Consider the following 19474-nt stretch of genomic DNA (forward strand, 5'->3'; position numbering starts at 1 on the left):
TGGACGTGGTTGTTATCCTACAAGAGTCCCATAACTCTGTGACGTCTGGGTCCCTGTGGCGTTAACTGGATCACAGCGACCCAGCTGTTAGGGGGGGGGGGAGATCTAATAACAGTTTCCTGGGACATCTGGAATATAAATAACCCGGCCCATGTGGGCTGGGCGCGGGAGACCCATTGGGGAATGGGAGGGATGTATCGTAACCAAAATAAAACTGAACGTTTCTCCAGCCAAATAGGCTTCCGAGTGGTCGCTTGCCTGAGATTGCACAGATACTATCGATGGGAATGGCCTCACAGACGAAAGCGGCACCAGGCGAGGAATTCAGTAGTTGCAGGAGATTACTTGAAGGGGAAGAAATGGGAATTCCTGTGGCCACCATTGAGTCTCCAACATGGCACGTTGAATTACAATTCCATAGCAATGCTCAAAGACACTGATTGTCAGACACCTCGATCTCATTTGTATGCAATGCCATCAACTGAAATATATATCATGAGGAACACATATTTTGTAACACTTAGGTGCTGACAATTCAGGTTCTTCAGTCCTTTCCTGGTAGCTTGACTCATGTTTACCGTTCTGCAGTTAGTAACATCCTGTGTTGTAAGATGTGTTACTGAACCAACAAACTGTGTACTTCCAATATCTCCAGCCCAGTCACAAGGACAAGGAAGAAGGTGAACATCTATTTTGGCCTTTCTGAACATTGATACGAATCTCCTTGGGAAAAGCAAAATGTTTACTTTGTCAGTTCTGCTTTGGATCCGTGAGTATGGCTTCCTAGATTATTCCTGAATTAGCTGCATTGAGGAAAAGAGGTTCAACATGTAAATAACAAAGTGCTGAAACTGAGGAAATGGAGGTGCAGTGTGTAGCCAGCAATATGAACACTTTACATATTGAGACTCGAATTTATATGATTTGCATTTTTGAAATCGAAGGAATTTGCAAAAAAAGGAAAAGCCTTAATGGAATGAGTTGTTTGCATTGGATTTGGATTTGTTTATTGTCACGTGCACCGAGGTACAGTCAAAACTATTTTCCTAAGAGCAGCTCAACAGATCATTAAGTACATGAAGAGAAAAGGAAATAAAGGAAAATACATAGTAGGACAACACAAGGTACACAATGGAACTACATAACACCGGCATCGGGTGAAGCATACAGGGTGTGGTGTTAATGAGGTCAGTCCATAAGAGGGTCATTTAGGAGTCTGGTAACGGCGAGTTAGAAGCTGATTTCGAGTCTGTTCGTGCGTGTTCTCAGACTTCTGTATCTCCTGTCCGATGGAAGAAGTTGGAAAAGTGAGTAAGTCAGGTGGGAGGGATCGTTGATTCTACTGCCCTCTTTCCCCACGCATCGGGAGGTGTACATGGTGTCACTGGGTGGGAGGCAGGTTAGTGTGATGGACTGGGCGGTGTTCACGCTTCTCTGACGTTTCTTGCGGTCCTCGGCCGAGCAGTTGCCATACCAGGCTGTGATGCAGCCCGATAGGATGCTTTCTATGATGCATCTGTAAATGTTGGTAAGAGTTAATGTGGACACGCCAAATGTCCTTAGTTTCCTGAGGAAGTATAGGCGCAGTTGTGCTTTCTTGGTGGTAGCATCGACGTGGCAATACTAGGACAGGTTTTTGGTGATGTGTCCCCCTAGGAATTTGAATATTTGAGTTTGGGTATCTGAAAGTGGAAAACGGGAGGACGATGTGTCCCGCTTCTGAAACCTCAACATACTTTATAAGAGACGGGCTGAATGGATTAAATTGGGAATGTAGATCCAGAGAATAGAAACGTAACATTCCAACAGAATAGAAGGAGGCCATTTATCCCATCCAGTCTGCACCGACCCTCTGAAACTGCGCCCTACCCAAACCCAAACCTATTCCCCCGTCCTCTACCTGTTATCTGCCCTGCACGTCCCTGAACACTAAGGGGTAATTCTACACTAGCCAATCCACCCAACCTGCACATTTTTCGACAATAAGGCACACTTTAGCTTGGCCATAGCACCTACCCTGCAAATCTTTGGACTGTGGGAGGAAACCGGAGCACCCGGAGGAAACCCACGCAGTCACGGGGAGAACGTGCAGAGTCCACACAAACAGTGACCCGAGGCTGAAATTGAATCCGGGTGCCTGACAGTGTGAGGCAGCCATGCTAACCACTGTGCCACATGCCACCTCTGAAATGAAAATAGAAACAAAATATCTCAAGGATACATTTAGAGTCCAGAAATGTGCAGACCGGGTCCTGCTAAATTGCCCCTTATTGTCCGAAGGTTAGATAGGGTAATGGGGGCAGGGAGTAGGGATTGGGACTGAGGAGGTTGAATTCCAGAGATTGAATTGCAGATGAACCGAATGGCCTTCTGCAGCGCAGGGATTCTATGATTTTGCCGAAGTCACTGCAAACTAGAAATGATGATAACAGAAAGTTTGGAGACGGAGTTAACATTGACGTCTGGAGACGATGAATTATATTCAGCTCAGATGAGGTCAGGCGTGAAAGACGATTAATAAAAACAGTGAGGATAAACTGTACTGTTCGATAGTACCTGTGACACCATTCATTACCAAATGGAAATGGACAATGTTGAGCAAGAGGGACTGATATAGGAGGCAGGCGTTGCCACAGCATGTTAGGGCACGGTGTGGATCTAAATCCGTAGCTGGTGATTTGAGAGGATGGGACCTATGGGAAGTGTACTAACACAGACATGTCCAGTTTGACACCAGGAGATAAAATTACTCAGTTGCTTCGAATGAACGAACACGTATTTTGGAAGAGAACAAGCAGGTGGGAGGGGGCGAAGAGAGATGGACGGAGCAAGGAAGGTGGTAATGATCAGGGAGGCTAAGTGAGACAATTACCAAACAGAACATTAATTCTCCGAACTCATATATACTTTATGGCATGGTGGCACAGTGGTCTGCTTGGGTTTCCTCCGGGTGCTCGGGTTTCCTTCTACAGTCGGAAGATGTGAAGGTTTGGTGGATTGGCTATGCTAACTTGCCCCTTAACTTGCAGGTTAGGAAGGGTTATGGGGGTTGCGTGGGAATTATTGGGCGGTGGACTGGGCCTGGGAGGGTATTTGTAACGGTCGGTGTTAGTCGAGCTGGGCCGAAGTGCCTCCTCCTGCGCTGTCGGGATTCTATGGTTCTATATTAGGAGTTGTTTATATCTTCCATTCTCCGGATATGATTGAATTCAGCGAGAAATACAGTAATTTTGTAGTCTGCCTACAGATGCTTCCTGAACTGCAAAGTGTCTCTGCATCACCTACTTCTCTATTTTGTTTCCCGTCGTTACCGAGCAACTTGCTGTCCAAAATATTGGATCCATCCAATTATTGTTCTCTGGGGAAGTTGTTCGCTCTGCATCTGAGGAGGTCAAAGGGCAATAAAAGTCACAAGCTGACTTTTTACACAAATCGTTATACAGGGAGACAGAGGATATGGAAAAATAGGTCTTTGAGCCAATCGATCAGGAGGCAAAGGTATTGGTTAGATGATTTTATGTGTGTGAATGGGCAATGGTTTCCGCGAGAGTTCCATTTGGCACGTACGCGGGGCTACTGCTGTTTGCTGTTCATTTAGCAATTTTGTCTTTACTGTTGGGGGCATGATTAGGAAGCTCTAATCTTAAGTCCCCCAACATCCCTCATCAGAATTTGCAAGAGCCGGTGCAGATTCGATGGGCCAATGGCCTCCTTCTGCATTGTAAATTCTATGATAATCTATGATAATTTCAGACTGCTCCTTATTCTGAGTCTGTGATTCTTGATTGTAGATTCAACAGCCATGGCAGGATGTGGGGCGTGTGGGGAAGGGATTATAAAATCTGTCCTGCCCTGTAATAGTTTTGTAAGTCCCAATTACATCTTTGCTTCGAAATAGTAGAGGTAACAGGCTCATTTACCTCAATCGCTCCTCACTGGCGAGTTCCGCCATCCCTGGAATTAACTTGGTGTATGCTTTAAGGCACATCTGAAGTTCCTTAGGAACGGAGACAAACACTGTGCACAATACTCCCGATGCAGACTCAACACGTCTGTATCGCATTGCAGCAAGGCATCTTCATTCCTGTCCTCAAATCCTCGTAAATTAAAGGGCACAATGGCATTTTCGTTGCCAAATGCGGACTGCACCCACCAATGCCCCGTTGCCCTTCAGAAGGTGATGCTGTTCGTGAACCGGTACAGTCACTGGGGGCAGGTGTTAGGTCCTTATTTGAAGGAAATGGATGTTGCCTGGCACTTGCTCTGCCTTTCTGTTCATTTCCTACCCAACTGCATACTTGCACACTTATTCATGTCATATCCCACCTGTCAGGAGCAAATAATGCGTGTCCTTGATATGTATGTCCCTGTCAGGCAGGGAGGAAATGGTCGAGTGAGGGATCCATGGTTTACAAAAGAGGTTGAATGTCTTGTCAAGAGGAAGAAGGACGTAAGGATGAGAAAACAAGGTTCAGTTAGTTCACTCGAGGGATACAAGATAGCTAGGAAGGAGCTCAAGAAAGGGCTTACGGGAGCTAGGAGGGGGCATGAGAAGTACTTGCCGCAGGACCAAGGTGATGTTAGGGCCGGTCACGGACAAAAGTGGGAACGTGTGCATGGAGTCTGAAGATACAGGAGAGGCCCTAAATGAATACTTTTCTTCAGTGTTCACAAAGGAGAGGGGCCATGTTGTTGAGGAGGATATTGCGATACAGGCAGCCAGGCTGGAGGACGTAGGTATTCGGAAGGAAGATGTGTCAGAAATGTTGAGAAGCCTGAGGACAGATAAGACCCCTGGGCCTGATGGGATATACCCTTGGATTCTTTGGAAGGCGAGGGATGAGATTGCAGAGCCTTTGGCTTTGATCGTTATGTCCTCACTGTCAGGAATAGTGAATTCCTCACTACAGGAATAGTGCCACGAGACTGGAGAGAGGCGACTGCTGTCTCCTCGTTCAAGAAAGGGAATAGGTATAACCCTGGGAATTATAGGCCGGTTAGTCTCACTTCGGTCATAGGTAAATTATTGGAAATGGTTCTGAGAGATAGCGTTCAAGATCACTTGGAAAGATACAGCGTAATCCAGGATAGTCAGCATGGATTTGTGAGGGGTACGTCTTGCCTCACAAGTTTGATTGTATTCTTTGAGAAGGAAACTGTGTACATAGATGAAGGTAGAGCAGTTGACGTCGATGCATGGATTTTTATAAGGCGTTTGATAAGGTGCCCCATGGTCGGCTCATGCAGAAAGTAAGGAGGCATGGCATAGAGGGAAATTTGGCCGATTGGATCAGTAACTGGCTATCACATAGAAGACAGAGGGTGGTAGTAGACGGTACATTTTCATCCTGGAGCCCAGTCACCAGCTGTGTACCACAGGAATCAGTGCTGGGTATTCTGCGATTTATGATTTTTATCAATGAATTGGATGATGGAGTTGAAGGTTGGGTTAGTAAATTTGCTGATGACACCAAGATTAGTGGAGTAGTGGATAATGTCGAGGGCTGTTGTAGGCTGCAAAGAGACATTGCTCGGATGCAGAGATGTGCTGAAAAGCGGCAGATCGAATTTAACCCTGATAAATATGAGATGATTTATTTTGGTAGGATAAATTTGAATGTGGATTACAGGGTTCACACAGGTTTCTGTAGAATGTAGAGGAGCAGAGAGATCTCGCAATTCATGTCCATAGATCTCTGAAAGTTGCCACCCAAGTGGATAGACCCGTGAAGAAAGCCTCTTGTGTGTTAGCATTTATTAACGGGGGGATTGAATTTTACAGCAGCGAGGTTATCCTGCAACTGTGCAAGACGTTGGTTAGACCACATTTGGAGTATTGTGTGCAATTCTGGTCACATCATTATAGGAAGGATGTGGAAGCAGTGGAAAGGGTGCAAAGGAGATTTACCAGGATGCTGCCGGGATTGGAGGGTAGGTCTTATGAGGAAAGGTTAAAGGTGCGAGGGTTCTTCTCATGGGAGAGAAGGAGGATGAGAGGTGACTTAATTGAGATGTATGAGGCGATGAGAGGGATACATAGAGTGGACGTTCTGCGACTTTGTCCTCGGTGGATTATAGCTGTTACAAGGGGGCATAACTTTCAGGTTCATGGTGGAAGATATAGGAGGGATTTCAGAGGTATCTTCTTTACTCAGAGTGTGGCTGGGGCTTGGAACGCATTCCCAGATATGGTAGTGGAGTCGGACACTTCAGGAGCTTTCAAGCGGTTATTGGATAGGCCTTTGGAGTGCACTAGAATGATTGGGAGTAGGTTGATTTGATCTTAGTTTCAGACTAGTTCGGCACAACATCGTGGGCCGAAAACCCTGTACTGGGCTGTACAGATCTATGTTCTATATTGTAAAACAATCCTAGCTATCGTGTTTATATCAGTAGCTAGCTTGCACATATATTTCATCTTCTCTCACCTTTTGCTTTTTTAGTTGTCCTCTGCTAGCTTTTAAAGGCTGACAATCCTCTGGCTTCTCACTAATCCTCGCCACTTTCTGTGCTTTTTCTTTCGCTTTTATTATGTCCCTGAATGCCTCGTCTGCCACGGGTGCCTCGCCCTCCCCTGAGCAGGTTTACTTCTCCTTGGAATGAATTTCTGTAGAGCCTCAACTCTGGCCAATTCCTCCCTCATGTCTTTGTCGTTACCCTTATTTGATTGGGAAATCGTTACATCTGATTGCAGCTTCTCCCTCTCAAACTCCAGGGAAAATTATTTCATATGTGGTCACTTCTCCCTCAGGGTACCTTCGCCTTAACTTCCCTAATCAAGTCTGCCTCATTACACATCACCAAATCCAGAATTGGCTCTGTCACAAGTTGCTCCAAAAAAGCATGTTCTCGACATTCCACAAATTCCTTTTCTTGGGACCCATTACCAACATGATTTTCAAAATACACTCGCATATTGAAGTACCCCGTGATTCATATCATATTGCCTTTTCGATCTCCTGATTTACTTTCTGTCCCACATTCTGATCACTGCTAGGGGAACTGTACATAACTCCCATCAAGACATTTTTACCTTTGTAATTCCTCAATCCCGCAGAGTTTCTATGCATTCTTATCCTACATCGCTTCTTGCTGTCGATTTATCTTCATTCCTTACGAACAATTCAACCATTTGCCCATCCACCTGTCCTTTCGATAGGATCCATATCCTTTAGATCCCAGCCTTGATCCGCTTGCAACCCCGTCTCTGTGATGCCCACAGCATCGTACCGGCCAATGTCAATGCGCGTGACAAGCTCATTTTCCTTGTTCCGTATGCTGCACGCATTTACGCACAACACCCTCAATCCTGCATTGACCACCTCCCTTCTCACACTTGTCACCTTTTTTTGCTCTTCCTGAGGTTAGCTTTCTGCCACTTTCTATAATCTCTGGTCTATTACGTGTTCGGGAAACTTAACTAAACTCTCCTGAGCCTCGGTTCATTTAACTAGTTGAAAGTCCGCATAATTAACCTGCCCTTCTACCCCCTCATATAACTTTGCTTTTCCAATTCTCCATGAAATTGAACCCCCCTTCCCCCACTATTAAGTTTAAACCCTATCTACAGCCCTAGTTATACGGTTCGCCAGGACTCTGGTCCCAGCATGATTCAGATGAAGACCGTCCCAACAGAACAGGCCCTCTCATCTCCAGTACTGTTGCCAATGTCCCATGAATTCAAATCCATTTCTTCCACACCAGCCTCTGAACCGCTTTCAGATTCCATGACAAGAAATTAGCACACACAAGTAATTCCTTACTGGTTATCTATGTCCAATCGTGACTATCGATTAAGGGTACATCATGCACATTATATGAGCACAATTAACAGATAAGATGCATGCTTAATTAAGCAATAAAATCACAACAAAGGCACTCAGAGCATCTTGAATTTTTTGATATCCAATATCAGGGATGTAGCTATCAATCCTAATCCTTCCTGCTGCTCCATGGCTCTTCTTGAGGAATGGTTGGTATCCAACACCCCTTCCTATGCTTATCAGCAGGAGAGGCTACAGAGGAGATGTACCAGGATGTTGCATGGTCTGGAGCGTGTCAGTTGTGAGGAGAGGTAGGGTCAACTCGGGTTGTTTTCACTGGAACGACAGAGGTTGAGGGACAACCTGATAGAAATCTACAAAATTGCAAGTGGCATGGACAGAGTGGATAGTCATGTGCTTTTTCTTTGGGTGGAAAAGTCAAGAACGAGGCAGCAGACGTTTAAGGTGTGAATAGGAAAGTTTAGAGTAGATGTGTGATCAAGGTTTTTTTCAGAGTGTGGTGAGTGCCTGGAACGCGGTGCCCGAGGAGGTGGTGAACGTTTAATAGGCATCTTGAAAAATAAACAAAAAGGATGGGAATAGATGGCAAGGTACCTCTGAATTGCAGCAGGTTTTAGTTTAGATAGGCATCATGATCGGCGCAGCATTGGAGGATCAAATGCACTGTTCCGCGGCATCAGGAACATATATGAGAAAACAACATGTTCTGTCTGGCAAATTAATCTGTTGGACTAGGGTCAAGGCAACTCCAGGGATGAGAAACAGGACAGAAATGGGTTCTGAGATTGTCTGTTTTTCGGAAAAAAGAGAGGGTGAGATCAAAGCGTTATTGATCTCAGCCTTCCTCTCGTGCGTTCCATTTATGGATGAAGCAATTGGCTGAAATAATTAGGACTATTCGTCGACCGACAGAATTGGCTTCCACTGCTGAGTGAATTTTCAATTCTAGTTTCAATTCCGAAATACTGAACTGGCTGGGAATATTATAGAAATCACAGAGTTCCTACAGTGCAGAAGGAAGTGCACCAGAATGATTGGCTCATCATGTCTGCACGACACTCCGACATAGCACCCTCCCGAGGACCACACCATTTATCCGTAACACCACATAACATTTTGAACACCAAGGTGTAATTTAGCATGGCCAATCCACCTAATCGCCACATCTTTAGACATGAAAGAAGAAGTTATCACGGCCAACTCACTTAACATGCAAATCTATGGACACTGAGCGACAAATTTAACATGGCCAGTCCAGCAACCGTGCAGATCTTTTTGCCATCCGCATTGGCCAATCAACCTACGCCCCACATCTTTGGAAGTGGGTGGAACCCGGAGCATCAGAATAAAACCCACGCAGACACGGGGAGACCGTGCAAACATGACCCAAACAGTCCATGTTTGGAATGGAACCTGAGGACGCAGCACTGTGCGGGATGTGTTATCTAAACGTGTTACAATCCGAAATCGTCTTATTTCGCTCGTAATCATATACGGAGCTGTTGCTCGTTCATGAGCAAGTAGCAAACGGAAGAATATCTGTCCCATGGTACAATGAGCGCTAATTGAAATGAAATTAAAATGACTTATTGTCACAAGTAGGCTTCAAATGAAGTTACTGTGAAAAGACCGAGTCGCCACATACCGGCGCCTGTTCGGGTAGGCTGGTACGGGAATTGAACCGTGCTGCTGGCATACCTTGGTCTGCTTTCGAAGCCATTGATTTAGACCTGTGCTAAACAGCCCCTTAGAGGCAGATCTCATCAGGGATGGGACGAGTATATATTATTCAGAGAAACATTTGAAGGGAGTGTCAGATACACCCACCCAGAAGCTTGCTGTACAATATGTTCATGCACCAAATTGGTGTTCGATTAGTCGTGTTTCCTTGTGTTTTACCTGACGACCACTCCGAACATCTACGCGTCTGTGGCGAATCCAAGTGGTCAATGAACTGTTCAACAGAGTAATCCCTCAATACTGAGTGCTATGCTACTGTCGCCAATAGAGATAAGGAAAACAAGGAGAATGCATTATCTTGGGGACCTCACCAGAGGCTCCGTCGATATGAACGATGATTGGATGAAGATTATTCGGTCAGCCAAGGCTTGCCACATGTTGCAGTAACACGTTCCATAGCATGAGAGAGGGGAGGGAGGTGGATTGGGGGTCATTGTGGACTTTCTCCGTTTCTCTCAGTTAGAACCTCCACACACCTCTTTCAATGGACCCTGACCCACCCTGTTGTGAGGCAAGGAGAGAGAATAGCAACACAGTTGCCACCGGGCCCTATCTATCCTCGCAACCTGTTTCACTCGCGTTATGTCTCATCCACCTTTTCCTGCTCAACTTGAAAATCTGTGGATCACGAGGTGCACAACTTTCAAACCATTATGCCACCCGTTCACCAGACAGAAATTTTACTTTTAAAACGTTATTTCTGAATGGCATCGCCCTTGCCAGAATGCCATGTCCCTCTCCGTTCCACCCTGCCTCACCCCAACACCCTCTGCCTCCATCACTCACTTCACCACACACCGTGCCTTCGCACACTACACTCTGCTTCCTCTCTACACCCTCTGCCTCCCCATACTTCAACTCATTCCAACACCCTCTGTCTCCCCTCAGCACACCCACCTTACTCAAAGCCCTCTTTCTCACACTACCTGACTCCAATACCCTCTGCCTCCCCTCAGCACATCCACCATACTCCAACGCACTCTTTCTCACCCTACCTTACTCCAACGCTCTCTTTCGCACCCCACCTTACTCCAACACCCTTTGCCGTCCAACTCACCCCGCGTCACCCATTTACCCTCCGCTTCACCATCACACCCTAGCTCATTGCAATTCGCTGTGACTCCCCCACCTCACCCATACACGTTCTGCTTCCCCGTCACGCCTCCCCACCTCAATCCAAGACCCCGCCTCCGACACATATCCCTCACTACAGCACCCTTTGCCTCTCCCCACACCACACGCCACCACACCTGATTCCAGTACCCTGGACCTCCCCCACAGGACGCCTCACTCCAATAACCTCTGCCCTCCCTCACCGCACCTACCTAGCCAGCATTCTATATTGTCTCTCTATCCATAAATGTATATTGTCTCTCGATCCATAACTTTATACTGTCTCGCTATCCATAACTTCATATTGTCTCTCTATCCATAACTCTATATTGTCTCTCTATCCATAGCATTATATTGTGTCTCTCTATCCATATCTTTATATTGCCTCTCTATCCATAACTTCATATTGTCTCTCTGTCCAGAACATTATATTGTCTCTCTATCCTTCACTTCATATTGTCTCTCTATCCATAACTTTATATTGTCTCTCTATCCATAACTTTATATTGTTTCTCTATCCATGACTCTATATTGTCTCTCTATCCATAACATTAAATTGTGTATCTCTATCCATAACTTTATATTGTTTCTCTATCCATACCTTCATATTGTCTCTCCGTCGAGAACTTTGTATTGTCTCTCTATTCATAACTTCATATTATCTCTCTATCCATTACTTTACATTGTCTCACTATCCATAACATTATATTGTCTCTCTATCCATAACTCTACAGAACATAGAACATAGAAAAATACAGTACAGAACAGGCCCTTATGCCGACTATGTTGCGCCGAACCTTTGTCCTAGATTAAGAACAAATTAATCTACACCCCATCACTCTACCGTAATCCATGTACCTACCCAATAGCCGCTTGAAGGTCCCTAATGTTTCCGACTCAACTACTTCCACAGGCAGTGCATTCCATGCCGCCACTACTCTCTGGGTAAAGAACCTACCTCTGACATCCCCCCTCTATCTTCCACCATTCACCTTAAATTTATGTCCCTTGTAATGGTTTGTTCTACCCGGGGGAAAAGTCTCTGACAGTCTACTCTATCTATTCCCCTGATCAGCTCATAAACTCCTATCAAGTCGCCCCTCATCCTCTTCCGTTCTAATGAGAAAAGGCCGAGCACCCTCAACCTTTTCTCGTAAGACCTATTCTCCATTCCAGGCAACATCATGGCAAATCTCATTTACACCGTTTCCAAAGATTCCACATCCTTTCTAAAATGAGGCGAACAGAACTGCACACAGTACTCCAAATGTGGCCTTACCAAGGATTTGTACAGCTGCATCATCACCTCGCGGCTCTTAAATTCAATCACTCTGCTAATGAACGCCAGCCCACCATAGGCCTTCTTCACAGCTCTATCTACTTGAGTGGAAACTTTCAAAGATCTATGAACATAGATCCCAAGACCTCTCTGCGCCTCCACATTCCCAAGAAGCCTACCGTTAACCCTGTATTCCGCATTCTATATTGTCTCTCTATCCATAACTCTGTATTATATATCCATTCATCACACCCATGTTGCCTATCTGTTGATAATTGTATATTTTATTCTCCGGTATCAGAGACTTGTTCGAATTGGAATATGTTCAGGAACGTTTTATTCAATTTCATTATTTTTCCCGTAATTGTGTAACTCTGCTTTTTACAGTTGAAGTCGGTGAGCTGGTCGGGGATGTCGAAGCAGGTGAGTAACACGAGCATAAAAGGAATTGATTTTCAATCATGTGGATCTGGTTTACACAGAATGTCTGATGCGGACTTTACTCTGCACCTTTGTTCTCTTATGTTTCTACTTCTCCCAACCAATCACCTTTAATTTTTGGAATGACAATCACGGCTTCTCAAAAGTTTGTCAATTGTATTCGGCACAATTCCCACCAGTCACCGTGTGGGGGCTGTGAGGTTTAACATTACAGCAGTTACACTGGCACACTCTGTTCTCTGAATCTTCAAAGAACCATTCCGCATATGGGTACAATTGATTTTAAAATGCACGTTTATTTCGGCGCACTAGATTTATTGGAACATTAAACACCGAACCTGCTAAATATCGACTTCTATGTTATTTCATTGAGGAATCGCATCTCGCTACTGTGATTGTGGAAGTCGGTTAATGCGATCTGCAGACATTAGTTTCTACACATACATTGTTTTAAATGCGTTTTGTTTTTATTCCAGATCGTTTACGGAAACCAGTCGTGACTGTGGATCCAGCTTTTCGGAAGTTTATTACCGGAGAGAAAATAACTTTGAGTTGCCGGTGCGACTGTCCTGCCACACGGATCGAATATTTTCACAATGGGCAAGATGTTGATCATAAGGACTTTAAGAAAATACAATGCAAGACATATTTAGATCATTCCTTCTCTGTAGGCAGGGCAGGAAAGTATATTTGCCGATGTCAGACTTGGAAGGACAACGAATGGATACATTCAGATGAGAGCGATCCCGTTCAGATACACTTTGGAGGTATGATACCAAATCTGAGTCCGCCTGTGTCATTACATCAACTGCCGATTGCTCTGAAAGTATCAGATCGGTTTCCCCCAAAGCGAATATCAATGGGATTCACTTTGGCCTTTGGACATTGGTCTGCCAAGCTAGCCACTTCAAATATTTTTGTTATATTTTTCCAGGCTAATGTCGGTCTTTTGTCGGCCAACAAGGAAGTAAACGTTCAGATTCCTCATCAAATGCTCGTTTTTAAAATTGAATAATCAGTATTATTTCTCGGGGGAACAATACTCCATCTGCCTAATTGTTCTGCATTGCATTACAAGCAGCGAGAAGCAGTGTCAGCAGATTGCCAGGATCTGTCCCGTTCAGCTCTCTCGGCTAACTGCTCAGGTGCGCACCTCCTGCTGGCAATGAAATTCGCAGCGGAGTGTTTGAAGTAATGTGTCCCGTTGAACGCAGAATCGGCTCCTACGGATTAAATTGAAGAATGGGTTTCCTCCGGGTGCTCCGGTTTCCTCCCACAGTCCAAAGATGTGCAGGTTAGGTGCATTGGCCTTGCTAAATTGCCCTTAGTGTCCACAAAGGTTAGGTGGGGTTCCTGGGTTCAGTGGACAAGGCGGAGTTGTGAGGTTAGGTAGTGTGCTCTTTACAAGGGTCGGTGCAGACTCTCTGGACCGAATGGCGTCCTTCAGCACTGTAAAATCTATGATTCTCTGAGACCATAAAAACCTTGACAACACGTTTTTAGATCGTTGCCAAATGTATAAGTTTACACCAGTTATACCTCTGCTGGAAAGGTTTTCCACATTTCCCTGTCTGAAAAATTTAACTTAAACTATGTTGTGGTGAATTAGAGGCACGGTTGAAAACAAAACGAACTTTAAAATTGCTGGAGTGGATACAAAAAGGGTGATCTCAAAATCGACTGACAAGCGATTGGCAGCAGATGGGAGAGGTCACTCTGCGTCGGGTAATCCGTTACGCCGGTTGGTCAATAGGGTTTCCCATTGAAGGGCAAACCCACGCCGTCGGGGAAATCCCGGTGCTGCAGGCAAAACGAAGCATCTTGCCGGTGGGGAATACAGCCCAATGTTCTCCGGTTCCTATCTGGTTTTCTAGTTGACTGTTCGGGTAGTTGAGGGGAGGAGTTCGGAGCATCCGAATGAAACCTACGCAGACACGGGAGAAAGTGCAAACACCACACAGTCAGTGACCCAAAGTCTGTAATTGAACACGGATCCCATGAGCTAAGAGGCAGCGCTGACCCACTGTGCCAACTAGTGTGCCGCCATGGCGACCCCAATTGTCTAACAGTTCTTTATCATTATATCATATCATACTTCTTCCGAAAGCCTTGTCCTGTTTTACCGTTCTGAGTCAGTTCAAAGGCGAACGAGATGAGGGAATAGGATAGTTCAGGGGTCGGTGATCCAAAATAATGCAACTGTTGCAACACAGCAGATTACAACGTCAACCCAAATATATTTGTCTCGGCCACACCTTATCAAAGACATGGCACAACTTGGGGTCCATGATTCCAGCAAACCCAAATGCTACTTTCGTAAATTCTAAAATGTACAGTTATCAATATCATTATGATTGATTTACTTGTTACCATCGCTGCCGCTAATTCTGCCTCAGTATATTTGCATGAAGTAGAGTGGGATGTTGAAGGGATTCCTTCAATAAATACCTTCATTGATTCGACGACAAATATTATATTGGGCACATGGATTTGTCACAATGGCAAAATCGTGTTCCAACTACCTCCACCAGTACACACATTTTTTCATCGACCATATTCTTTCCAAGAGGTTTCAAAACGGTTATTTGTGAAGGTCCAAAGGTTTCCAAAAGATTTCCAATAGGTTATCTATGAAGGCCTTGGCTTCTCAAACTTGCCTGAGCTGTGATCATCCTCAGGTGAAATCACCACCATTCAACACTCACATTCAAAGAGGTAACAGCCGATGGTCATCGGGACTGTGGCGACGTGGCCACCTTCTTTGCCGTATTGTTTCTGAACTCCAGTGGTACGCAATAGGGTGCTTACCAGCAGGCACGTTCCATTCCATTGTTTTTATTATTTGATAACATGTCGATCACAAAAGTTAGGAGAATACAGGTGTTGTGTCTGACGTTTACAGGGAACTTATTAACTTTCCGTAAGATGTATCCCAATGAGCAATGACGATTCGCAAAGTGTGCATCCTCCGTGGTTAACTAAGGAAGCAAAGGTGAACATCAAAATGAAATATAGACTGTAGAATTCTTCGTCAATTCGTGTGTTTTGTTGTTTGCTGCACAGAAGGCGGCGATTGGCCGCATCGTGTCTGCACCGGCTCCCGATGGAACTACCCAACTTGTCCCATTCTCCATCCCTATTTCTGCGGCACTCTGAATTGATCCTTTTTAATATGTATCCAGCTCTCTTTTGATACCTCCGATGGAATCCACATCCACCACTCTTCCAGGCAGCGCATTCCAAACCCAACAATTCCCTGAGTAAAAACATTTCTGCTCATTTCACTCCGAGCCCTCTTGATGACCATCTTGAAATTGTGATCCCCTCGTCGTTGACATACCATCTACTGGAAACAGAATATCCCTCTTCACTCTGACAAAATGTTCAGAATATTGAACACATCAATTAGGTAACCTCTCAATCTTCTCGGATCCAAGGAGAACAATTCCGATTTCTCTATTCTTTCCTTGTATCTAAAATTCCTCATTCCTGCTATCATTCTAGGAACCGTCATCTGAACTCTCTCCAGGGCTTTAACATCCTTCCTGAAATAAGGTGCCCTAAACAGAGTCCCAAATGTGGTCTGACCAAAGATGTGTCGGGGTGTCGCACCTCCTGGCGTGTATCTCAATGACTCGCTTTGTATACTAGGGATCCTCTTCTTAACAACTGTTTCAACTTGCCTGGCCACCTTCGGAGAATTATGCGCGTGACCCCCATGGTCCACGTGCTCCTGGAGTCTCCTCAATGCTCAGCCATTGAACCGAGATTGCCTCCCCAAGTTTCTTCTATCAAAATGCATGACCTCACATTTCACTGCATTGAGTTTCATCTACCAGGTGCCTGCCCATTTGGGGCACGTTAGAACCTGGGACCAATTTGGGGAACAGCAAATATTTACTGGACCGATCAGATACAGGGGCGAAAACGGCGACCTATAGACAACAAGACTACGATATAAAAATGAACCGTAAAAATGTATTTAAGGATTGACATAAGGAAAAGTAAAAAAGTGGTTCATGGCAGTCTAGTTTATTGTCAGGTCCGCGGCGAAGATTTGATGCAGGAGGATACGAATCTCATCAACTGTCCATAAAACTTACTAATGGATGCACGGTAGCACAAGTGGATAGCACTGTGGCTTCACAGCGCCAGGGCCCCAGGTTCGATTCCCCTCTGGCTCACTGTCTGCGCTGAATCTGCACGCTCTTCCCATGTCTGCGTGGGTTTCCTCCGGGTGCTCTGGTTTCCTACCACAGTCCAAAGATGTGCAGGTTAAGTGGCTTGGCAATGATAGATTGCCCTTCATGATCATAAAGGTTAGGAGGGGTTATTGGGTTACAGGGATAGGGCGGAAGAGGGCTTAAATGGGTCGGTCATACTCGATGCGCCGAATGGCCTCCTTCTGCACTGTGTGCTCTATGTTATATGTTCTATGTTCTAATGTTGAGTTGGAAATCTTCTCCAGCCTGGGTTCTCGTCTATCATGAGATATTAATGGACTCTTCGGCCAGTTTTCCACCAAAGGGGAAGGTTGGGCATGAAATTATTTTGTTTGATTCATCTCTCCATTCGATTCTTTCAGTGAAAACACTAATCTTGGGGTGTCTGCCAAATTTTCGCGTGCGCGGTCGGCACGAACAAAGAATGAGATAACATCCGGGGCATTAAGAATGGGACTACAGTGTGCGTCTGGTAGGCGGAGTGAGTTCAACAAGCCTCAAACATTGTCCAGGAACGGTTTTAGGGAGTGTCACTGCAGGGCTGGTGTTTCTTCCTGCTGCTCCTTGTGAAGAGAATCCGTTCTTTTATTTAAGTGTAACTTCTATTTAACTCTAAAATGTGTTTCTCGCTTCTTTCGGGTCTTGGTGACCTTATTGCCGTATGGGAGATAGTAACGCTTTCATCAGTCTTAAGCAGTGTCGCTAATTGCCCCGTAAAACAACTTAATTAACTTGGGATTTCTGGGTGTGAAATGTAAATACGCTCTCTGTTCATACGTGATATGCCCGTTCTTAACCCTCACATTGCATTGACGTGCGATTCTTGGGAACAAACACTGTAAACATACCGGATCCGGTGGGAGCTGCATAGCCTGGATTGCTTTATAGACCCTCGTAATCACATTTTGATTTGATGTTCCGAAATTTCACTAAAATCAAACGCTATTTGTTGTGCATCTCAACTTCTTGTCTCTGCTTTGTTACAGACAAAGTTTCGCCGCCAACCATCAGCAAACGCCGATCAAACAGTGACACTGTCCTTATTTCCTGCGAAGGTGACATTCGGTTTGCCGGCGGAATATTTTACTTGCACAGAATTCCCAGCGAACAACATGTACAAACTCTCGAAGTGAGCGATGGTCAGAAAAAGCTGGCATTTGCTATAAATGTCACGGATCTGGATTCTTTAGGAAATTATAGTTGCCGTTACCAAACATTTGTTTTGGGACATTGGAAGCTGTCCCCGTTCAGCAAATCTGTGGAGGTTACCGAGAAAGGTAAGGATCAACAACCAAGCAGTATCTTTTTGTATCTCAATATTTTACTCGTTGTCGGCATTCTGTTAACAGAAGATAATAGAAGTTAACAGAATGTTCCCATTAATTTGAACATATATGAGATACTTATTGTAAGAAGAGGCTGATTGTAGAAACATATATATAGACAAAGTCAAAGATGCAAGACGATACTTTGAAAGCCACTGATCTTCGGGAAAGCGTTCTTCAGGACGCGCGACAACGCAGAATCGCCGAGCAGAAACTTATAGCCAAGTTCCGCACACATGAGTGCGGCCTCAACCGGGACCTTGGATTCATGTCGCATTACATTCACACCCCACCATCTGGGCTGGGCTTGCGAAATCCTACCAACAGTCCTGGCTTGAGACAATTCACAACTCTTTAAGCTGTGATTATCCCTCTCGCAACGTCTGAACCTGTAAAGACATTTTTACCTGCCAAAACTCGCATTCAATATAGCATCTTGCACCATTGACTTTGTATATATATGAGTCCGTGGAAGTCACCACTTCATTCACCTGGTGAAGAAGCTGCGCTCTGAAAGCCAGTGTTTGAAACAAACCTGTTGGACTTTAACCTGGTGTTGTAAGACTTCGTACTGTGCTCACCCCAGTCCAACGCCGGCATCTCCACATCTTAATAATCAAGTAACCTATCTATCGCTGTCTCAAAGCCACTCGGTGAGTTGACCTCCACAGCGTTCTGTGACAATGAGTTGTAAAGTTTCACCGCGCGCTAGCTGAATAAATTCACAGAGACATGAACAATATGAGCAGGAGGAAGCCATTCGGCGTTCGAGCCTGCTCCGCCATTCGTCACGATCATGCTGATCATCAAACTCAATAGTCTGATCCTGCTTTCTCCCCAGAGCCTTTGATCCCATTCGCCTCAAGTGCCATATCTAGCCGCGTATGGAATATTTAAAATGTATTATCCTCAACTACTCCCTGTGGTAATGAATTCCACAGGCTCACTGCTGTTTGTGTTTAGCAATGTCTCCTCAATTCTGTCCTAAATGATCTTCTCTCAATCCTAAGACTGTGACCCTGTTTCTGGAAACACCCAACATGGGCAACTTCCATCAGCATCTGCCCTATCTAGTCCTGTTTGAATTTTATAAGTCTCTGTAAGATCACCCCTCATTCTTCTGAACTCCAGCGAGAACAATTCCAACCTGGTCATTCTCTCCTCAAACATTAGTCCCGCCAACCGAGGAATCAGTCTGGCAAAGCTTCACTGCACTCCCTCGAGAGCAAGAACATCCTTCTGCAGAGCAGGGGAACAAAAATGCACAAAATATTCTAGCTGTGACGTCACCAAGGCCCTGTATAATTGCAGCAACACATCCCTGTTCACGTGCTCGAAACCTGTCATTTCAAGCCAACATGCAATTTGGATTATTTGACGTCTGCTGCACCAGCATGCTTTTCAGCGACTGGTGCACAAGGACACCCAATTCCCGCAGCATACTCCCCTCTCCCATCCCCGTAGACCAATCTAACAACCGTTCAGGTCGTAATCTGCCTTTTTGTTTTCCGACCAAAGTGAATAACTTCACATTTATCCAAGTTAAACTGGTAGATCCTCCACATTTAT

General features: G+C 45.1%; 1 long non-coding RNA gene across 1 annotated transcript; it reads left to right on the top strand.

Moving 5' to 3' along the window:
* Positions 1-740: 740 nt before the first annotated feature.
* LOC140399737 (uncharacterized) lies at positions 741-13063 on the top strand. Its single transcript, XR_011937834.1, has 3 exons — positions 741-769; positions 12304-12339; positions 12834-13063. It is a non-coding gene; the product is annotated as an uncharacterized lncRNA (long non-coding RNA).
* Positions 13064-19474: the final 6411 nt, after the last annotated feature.

The sequence above is a fragment of the Scyliorhinus torazame genome, chromosome 23 (assembly GCF_047496885.1).
Source record: "Scyliorhinus torazame isolate Kashiwa2021f chromosome 23, sScyTor2.1, whole genome shotgun sequence".
In the NCBI taxonomy this organism is placed as follows: domain Eukaryota; kingdom Metazoa; phylum Chordata; class Chondrichthyes; order Carcharhiniformes; family Scyliorhinidae; genus Scyliorhinus; species Scyliorhinus torazame.